This window comes from Silene latifolia, chromosome X, assembly GCF_048544455.1.
Source record: "Silene latifolia isolate original U9 population chromosome X, ASM4854445v1, whole genome shotgun sequence".
NCBI classification, from domain to species: domain Eukaryota; kingdom Viridiplantae; phylum Streptophyta; class Magnoliopsida; order Caryophyllales; family Caryophyllaceae; genus Silene; species Silene latifolia.
Window position 1 is genome coordinate 176,896,306 of NC_133537.1, and position 9,266 is coordinate 176,905,571.

At 39.4% G+C, this 9,266-nt stretch overlaps 1 non-coding gene across 1 annotated transcript; it reads right to left on the bottom strand.

Annotated features, from left to right (window-relative positions):
* Nucleotides 1-5,308: 5,308 nt before the first annotated feature.
* Nucleotides 5,309-5,415, bottom strand: LOC141624330 (small nucleolar RNA R71). Its single transcript, XR_012534136.1, has one exon. It is a non-coding gene; the product is annotated as a small nucleolar RNA R71 (small nucleolar RNA).
* Nucleotides 5,416-9,266: the final 3,851 nt, after the last annotated feature.

Here is a 9,266-nt window from a genome sequence, read left to right on the forward strand (position 1 = left end):
TCATATGAGGAGGATGGGCTTACATGTCAAGGAGGATGTGGTGTATTTTGTTGTTGCGGTTTGTGTATCTATGTGTTGTTAGGAGTTGCATTTAGCTTATTCAACATACTAGTTGGTAGAATTATATGCATTAGGATGTATATATGTTAGTTGCATCATGGCATGTAGTTTGCATTTTAGAAAAATTTTGTGAAACCGTTTACTTGGGAAGCTTGACAAGTGTATATAGGCCCTAGTAGATGCTTTTTCTTCTTAAGACTTTGCTTGTTAGAATACTTGTAAAACACCCTAGGATGTGTCATGCTAGTATCCTTTGACCCATGGATTAAGGCCTAGTCAAGAGTACCTTGTGGTGTGATAACTCCTTGACTACCGTTTATTCCAAGGTGACCCTTGAAACCATGCAACCAACCATCATCCATGTTCTACCACATTTTTGTCATCAAAGGAAATGGGCACAAAAAGAAATTGTTCAAAAATTTGAGTTCAAGAAATGAAAAAGAATTGAAAAAGTTTGCAAATTGCATCAAAAAGAAAAGAGGAGTAACAAAAAAAAAAAAAAAAAAAAAACTCCTATGCTTCAAAAATAAGGCACCCTCGTTACAAATTGGGGTGACCTTGAAAATGTTCAAAAAGAAAAATGCAAAAAGTTGAAGTTGTCAAGTATTGAAATGCCAAAAATCAAAAGAAATGGCAAAAGAAAGTGTTCTCAAATGTTATATGCCACAAGAAATTGGGGAGAAAAACAACAACAAAAGCAAACTCCCAAAATGAAACTCAAATACTATCGATCCCTTTATCCATCGTATCCATTTTTGTGCATGGTAGAGAGGGGACGACCCTTCTTCTTGTCTAGGCAAGAATGGGAATTCCGTGATCCTCCAGTGTTTCTAACACCATAGGGAGTCTATTCTTGACAAAATCATTTAACGATTGAGGACAAAGGTACCCTAGCTTGACACAATTTGGAGGTGATTTATTGGTATCCTTCTAGGCTTAGTAGTTTGAAGAAATTGCATCTATGAAGGAGTGTATACACTTGAATTGCTTCCCTTGTAGATAATTTCCGCCACTTAGATGAGGAAAGTGGCTATTCTTTTGTAGATGCATCCATTACTTGATTTTGTGTGCTTTAATGTTTGGATGTGTCGCCATTTTGGCAAGCCCCACCTTGCCTTGCAAGAACGCATCCTACCTCATGGTTGTCTTGTTGTGAGTTGAAGGGGCGGAGTGAGACCCGCTAATTGTCTCATATCGGCTATATTAGTAGGATAGTTTAAATAAAGGTCTAGTTTTAGTCACCTCTTTACTCGGGACGAGTAAAGGTTCGGTTTGGGGATATTTGATGTGACTCATGTTTGCGCACATTTAGTCCCCTAATTGAGCCTATTTTGCATACTATTATAACACTCCATAGCCATTTTATCCATCAAATGCTTTCTATTTTACTTTCCTAGTGCATTTCGTATGTTTTGTAGGAAAGAAGATAATAAGGCGGAAATTCCCGTCTTTCGTGCATATTTGGAAGCTTATTGACGACATTAGGTGGACTAGTATGAAGAGGAGGCGAGAACTAAAGACTAATCTTACAAGAATAAGAAGAAAGTGAAGAGAAGGATTCTGACGCAGAATCCGAGCGGCAAAAGAGACAAGACGCCCATCCAAGAAGCATAATCCGAGCGTCCAAGCCTTGAAGACGCTTGGATTCCCTTGCTACAATCCGAGCGGATTTGCCTAAAGACGCTCGTCCACCTCTGCAACAATCCGAGCGGATTCCCCCCCTGGACGAGCGGATCATGGCGTCTTCAGCTGAGATGCTCATCTCTCCGGAAAGACTTGCAATTCCCTGTTTAGAACTCACAAATGGTAATTACTAATTTAGCCCTAGTTAACTTAATGAAGCTCTACTATATATACCCCACTTGTAGATAATCAAAGCATGAAGTTTTTAGAGTAGAGAGCCTCCACATTACAAATTCCTCTTAGATTAGATTAGGAGTAGATTAGAATAAACTACTCTTTAATCTTTCCACAAATCTCACATTAATCTCTTTTTAATCATTGTTCAAGTTTGTTACTTTTGGGTAATTGAAGATTATTGGGTTATTATTGGAGGATTGACAACCCTTCTTCAATCAATCAAGTTTCTTCCATTATTCTTTACATTATTATTTTGGAATCTCCATAGGTATACTTCTCTTAATCCTTGTTTTAATTATTGTTAATCTTTCTTACTTGTTCATCATGCTTTACCTTGTTAATATGATTGACAACCTTGTTAGCATGTTAAACTTGATAATAAGTGAGTAGTCTCTTAGCTAGGATTAGTGGGTAATTAGGGAAACCAACATGGGTGTTGATTCATGCTTATTCTAATGTGTTTTCATAATTAAATTGCTTGCTTGTTGTGATGTCAACTTTATGCACATGTTATGTTTGATGAAATGCTAAGCCTATGAATCCTTGCATTTACAACCATCTCTTATCTACTCAACTTGACTTGTAAGATATAAACCAACTAGAGTCTTGTTAGACCATGCATAGAAGTTGAATAGGAGGAAAGTAAGTCGACTTGTAGGTGTTTTATAATCTAATCGATTCGGCTCCGGGACCCAACTCTTCCTATGAACCGTAAGACATAAACCAACTCGGTTCCTTTACAACATTAATTGCTTTCAACTTTGAAAACATGTTTGTATGATCAACACCAAGAATCCCCTATGACCCCATGATATCCTAGCACTTTTAATCAATTATTTACATCCTTCCTTTTATTGCCTTACTTTATTCCTTGCATTAGTCTAGAACAGAACTACAAACCCAAACAAATCGTGACTGATGAGACCATATTTAGCGCATATTTAGCCCCCGAATTAGCCTTGTTCCCATGCTTTTTAGTGCATATTTGGGTCATTTATTGTCTTTAGTTCTTTGTTTTGCATATTCTTTGAGATTTTGATCCCTTGGTAGGAAGGAGTGCAAATCTTGAATTTTCATGGCAAAACGAGACTAAATTGATTAAATTCAATGACCAAGCATCAAGGAGAGACAAGATTAGAAGGCCTTTTTACATATGATAGTAGATGAGCAATGTTAAGAAAGGATCCTTGCATCCCCGAGGAAATCCCCGAGGATTTTATGAAGAAAAGGGAAGAAAAGAAGAAGAAACAATGCTGAGCTACAATCCGAGCGGATTGCCTTGAATCCGCCCGTCTTCCATAGCACAATCCGTGCGTCTTCTGCCAAAGACGCCCGGGTTAGCAGCCACCAGAATCCGCCCGGATTCCCTCGAAGACGCCCGTCTTCCCCTGCTACAATCCGCCCGTCCCGACACCAATACGCCCGGATTCCAGCCCAGCACGAATTCGTCTCTTCATGCATCAAAGAAAGAAGCCCTTCCTTCGAAAAATACCGGCTTCTCCCTGCTCAATCTAAAAAGTGTAATTACTAGTTTAGCCCTTAGTTAACCCTAATGCATCCACCTAATTTCCACTATAAATACCCCATTAGTCTAATTAGAAGAGGATGTTCTTCTTACCAATTATTAGAGTAGTTAATATCAATCAAATCTCTCTTTAGTATTGTAATCAACAATTAATCAAGTTTTAATACAAGTTTTATTTCTTTAATCTCTCTTTTGTTCATCCTTTATTTTGGGTAATTGAAGATTATTTGGGTTATTATTGGGAGATTGACAACCTCTCAATCAAGCATCAAGTACTTCTTTTATTCTGTGCTTTATTATTGGAATCATTGGTAGGTATAATTCTCTTAATCCCTTTTTAATTATTGTTAATTACTTTCATTTATTCATCATGTTTCCTTTTGTTGGTATGATTGATAACCTTGCTAGCATGATCAACATGATAATGAGTGAGTAGTGACCTAGCTAGGGTTAATGGGTAATTAGGGGAAACCAACATGGGGAATGATTCATGCTTAAATTAATATGCTTTCATGGTTTATTTGCTTGCTTGTTTTGATCTCAACTCATGCACATGTTATGTTTGATGAAATGTGAGCCTATGAATCCTTGCATTTTTTACCCATCACCTATCTTTTCAATGAAACTTGTAAGACATAAACCAACTCGAGTCTCATTAGACCATGCATGTTGTTGAGTAGGAAAGACTAAGTCGACTTGTAGGTGTTGTACAATCTAATCGATTCGGCTCCGGGACCCAAACTTTCCTAGGATTGCAAGATATAACCCAACTCAATCCATCACAACAATAATTGCTTGCTTATAATTTGAGAACATGTTTGTATGATCAATTCCCATGATTCCCCTATGACCCCATGACACCCTGGTGATTTTTATCAATTGTTTACAACCCCTTTTATTTCATCATGCTTATTTACTTTCATTGCTATTTAGTTAGTGACTTTCTACATCAACCCAAATTGTGAGACCCCTTTGACACCACTAGTTTAAATAGAAATCTAATCTCAATTCCCGTCCCTTGGGATCCGACTTTTACTTGCCTCATTACTAATTGTAGAGTTGTTTGTGAAGCTATAAATTGTGTTTTGATTCGGACGTGACCCAACGACAACATCAATTCAATTGTGAACACGAAACGGACCGATCAAAAATGGCGTCGTTGCCGGGGACGGTCTTAACTTGATTTAGATTTTCTTACATTGTTATTAGTTGTGTCTTTCTTTGCCTTGGGGAAGTAAAACTCCTCAAGGTTTGTTCTAATTGTTTTCGAGTTGTTTGATATTTTGCATGTCTAGAAGGTCACAAGTTGATTTGTTACCTTTTGATCGTGAAATTGAAAGAACCTTGACAAACAATAGGAGATTTGCTAGGAGGAATTTGAGAGGTATTAGTGAGGTAGTGGATATTCAACCAACTATTGAGTTCATCAACCCTTTTGCAAGAGAAGGTGAGGAGAACCCAACACAAAATACCCTACAAAATCAACCTACAATGCCTAAATTTTCATCACATTCCGTACCCACCGAGGAGAACCTAGCCAATGGTACTCCCACACCACAACATTTGACCAAAAATTTTATTGCCAAATCCGCCTTTATCTAATTAGTCGAAAGGAACCAATTTGGGGGGATGCCTAGTAAAGACCCTCATTCTCATATGGAAACCTTTTGTGACTATTGTGATGCGATTTCTCAAACCGGTGTGACTCAAGACCAAATTCGATGGGTCTTATTTCCTTTTTCTCTAATCGGCACCGCGAAACAATGGTTGAAGGGCCTTGATAAGGCCACTCTCGGAATTGATTCTTGGAAGAAGTTGGCTTTAGCTTTCTACAAAAAGTTCTACCCACCGGAAAAGACTAACATGCTAAGAGCTCAAATTACAGGTTTTAAGCAAAGGGATGAAGAATCTTTGTATGAATCTTGGGAGCGGTTCAAGGGAATTTGTCGCTCATGTCCTCACCATGGACTTAGCGAGTGGTTCTTGGTACAACAATTTTGGAACGGTCTATATGAAGATTCAAGGAACATTCTCAACATGGGATCAAATGGAATGTTCACCGAAGTTGATGACAATCAAACATGGAACAAGATTGAGGAAATAGTGGTCCATAACTCACAATATAGTAGACCTCGCAAGGCTACTAGAGGAGGAAGGCATGAAGTGGACTCCGTTACTCAATTGGGTGCTCAACTTAGTGCTCACATTGACACAATCAATTTAAAGTTTGAACAAGTTATGGCTAGACTTGAAGAAGCCTCAAAATCACCAAAGCATCATGTTAATGCCATGACGGCATCCTCATCAATCCCAAGTGGGATATGTGAGAATTGTGGAACTTTGGGACATGACCAAAGTGAATGTAGGGGAACAAATGAACAAGTGAATGCTTTCCAAGCATACAAGAGTGGTACCCCTTATTCCAACTATTACAATGAAAACACCAAGTTTCATCCAAATCTCTCATACAAAAGCCAAAATGTTCAAAACCCTCAAACAACATACACCCCACCTCCCATGAGAAACCAAAATCAAAGACCCTTTTACAACCAAAACCAAGGTTACCAAAACCAAAATCCATACAATCACCAAAATGACCAAGGTTTTGATGTTAAAAAAGCGGTCCTCCAAATGCAAAAGAATCAACAAGAATTTTTCACTCAAATGCAAAAAGATAGTCAAGCAAAAGAAACCACCATCAACAACATTCTAGCTCACACCAAGATGTTGGAAACCCAATTGACTCAACTAGCATCTTCAAGCTCACAAAGACAAAAAGGGCAATTACCACCTCAAAGTAATCCCCCAAGACATGAAACGGTTAGTGCCATTCACTTGAGAAGTGGTAGAAGGTATGAAGCACCGAAGAAGCAAGTTGAGGATGAAGTTGTGGAAGCAAGTGATAAGGAAGAAATTGTGCAAAACTCCAGAGATGGAGAATCATCAAAAGAAGAAATTTCAAAGAAAAATGAAGACAAGGTCAAGGAGAAGGAGCCCATTGTGATTAGACTTCCTTTTCCAAGTCGTCAAGCCAAGCCCGAATTTGATGACCAACTTGGAAAGTTTATGGAAATTGTGAAGAATTTGGAAGTCTCAATTCCTTTCACGGAATTAATCAATCACGTGCCGGCCTATGCGAAATACATGAAAGACATCCTCACAAAGAAGAAGTCGATCCAGAAACATGAGACTATCGCCTTCACTAAGGTGAGTAGTGCAATACTTCAAGGGAGTGCACCTCCAAAACTAAAGGATCCGGGAAGCTTCTCAATACCGTGTACCATTGGCGACACCACGATCAACAAGGCCTTATGTGATCTAGGGGCTAGTGTGAGTGTTATGCCGTACTCGGTGAGTAAAAGGTTGGGGATGGGAGAGCTTAAATGCACCATATCACACTCCAAATGGCCGATAGATCGACGAAGACACCATTAGGGATATGGGAAGATGTCCCCGTACGAATTGGGAAGTTTTTCATCCCGGTGGACATTGTCATTGTTGATATGGAGGAAGATTCCAACATTCCAATCATTCTAGGAAGACCCTTTTTACACACCGCGGGTGCGGTGATTGATGTAAAACATGGTGAGCTCACTCTAGAAGTGGGAGATGAGAGTATAACTTTTAATCTTGACAAGACTATGAGAGCTCCCCGTTTACATGAACCGTGTTTTATGATCGATCATTATAGTCGGAAGGATGAAAGGAAGAAGTCGGAACTCCAATGGAAGAAGAAAATTGAAGATGCTCCATTCAAAGAGCAAGTGAATTGTGATAAAGAGAGCTTGCAAAGCTCATCAAAGACAAGCAATGAAGAAGATGGCCTTATTGGCCAAGAAAAGGAAATGGGAAAGTTGTCTCCATCAAATCAAGAGATTTTCAATGATCAACTTAATGAAGTATGTGGTCTTTGGGACGACGAATTTGAAGGGATTTTTAATCCCTACATTGGTAATGCCAACGATCAAGACCGACAACAAGGGCCAAGGACTATTGAAGACCTCTATCATGATAATGAACAAGCATTTGATTACTTTTTCAAGGTGTTGAGCAACATCAACAACACCTTGAACATGCCCCCTTGACATCTCATCGAGAATGAGAGTTTGGTGGAGTCCTCCCTAAACCACCATTTGTAAATATTTCTAACTCCCTAACTTGCATTTCAATTCTTATATTGCATTTTTGTTATTTTTGGATTTTTATACTTTGATCAAGATAATTATCACGTTTGAGAGAAGTGAGGGAGGGACTAATAATTTCAATTAATGTGTAGTGCTTTAGCTTAGTGTGGGGATGGCAATTGCCTAGGCTATCCATGCCTTCGTAGTGCCCCCACAATGAGGAACACGAGATATGAAGAAGAATGGAAAAATGACAAGGGATTGGCAAAGTACACGGATGGAACAGAATCCGGGTACAAAGGGGTCGAATCCGAGCGGATTAAGGAGAATCCGCCCGTCTTCAGGCAATCCGGGCATATTGGGTAGAAGACGCCCGTCCTCTTATAAGCTGAATTTTTTAATTTTTTGACTGTCAACAAATCCGGGCGTCCTGCATTCAAATCCGCCCGTCCTGAAAGGAAGCCGCCCGGCTTCTTAGCTGAAGAAAACAAGAAAAATCTCTCTGAAGGAATCCTCCCGTCTTCTATAGAAGACGCCCGTCCCGTGTTTGCAAATCCGAGCGTCTTCACTGAAAGACGCCCGTCTTTAGGCGAGGATTTCCCAACCCAGAACAGTCCAAATCCGGGCGTCCCGAGCAGAATCCGCCCGTCTTACCCCTGCAGTTCAAATTTTTCGGGTTTTATAAACCCCCTCCCACATTCATTTCTTCATTCCTTCATTCATAACACTACTCATAAACCTCAAAACCCTCATCCTCTCTATCACAAAAACAAGATTCCTCCACAACATTCACCAAAATCAAATCAAAACATCCTTTTAACAACAAATCAATCACTCCTCTCCCAACAAAAATCAAAACCAAGCACAAAATCTTCAACCTTTGAGTCGATTTTTGAATTCATAAAGGCAAAGCCTTTCATCTTTAAATCGATTTGGGTGTACTAGAAATTGAAGATTTTTCACTCTTTTCTTGGTTAATTCATCAATGGCAAGGACTAAGGGAGCAACAAAGGCAACAAAGGCAAAGGCACTCTCATCAAGGCAAAAGGCTCTTTAAGCAAAGAAAGCATTGGCTATGGTGGTAGCTAACCCAAACTTGGAAGTGCAACAACAACAACCTCCCATGGAAGCAACAACATCCTCTACTCCGGAAATCACTCAACTTTCGAACTATCCGGAGGTAATTTTCATTTCCAAATCTCATAGGGACACTTTTGCCAAGTTTGATAGGAAATCATTTCTATCCACCAAGTTTATTTGTGAAGATACCTTAGAAAAATTGGGTGTCCTTGAGCAAACTAGAGCCTTTTTCTAAGCCATGGGGTTGGAGAAATTGTTTGAATCAAAAGAATTGACATACCCCTCCCTTACCTTAGAATTTTTGAGTTCTTTGAAAGTTAACAAGGTTGAGACCATGGAGACCATCGAGTTTTGTCTAGCTAATGTTAGTAGGCGCATCTCCTTTGAGGAAATGGGTAACACTTTGGGTCTTAGTGATTCTCCGAGTTATTTTAAGAATGTTGGCAAATATGACCCCGACCCTCTTTGGGAGGCGATTTCCGGAAGGAAATTTGAAGACTTTCATGCTAGTCGCGCTCTATTAGTCCACCATCCGGGCATTAGAGTGTGGTACAAGGTCGTAGGGAACACCATCAATGCAAGAAAAGACACCAACCATTTCACCAAACTCGATTTTG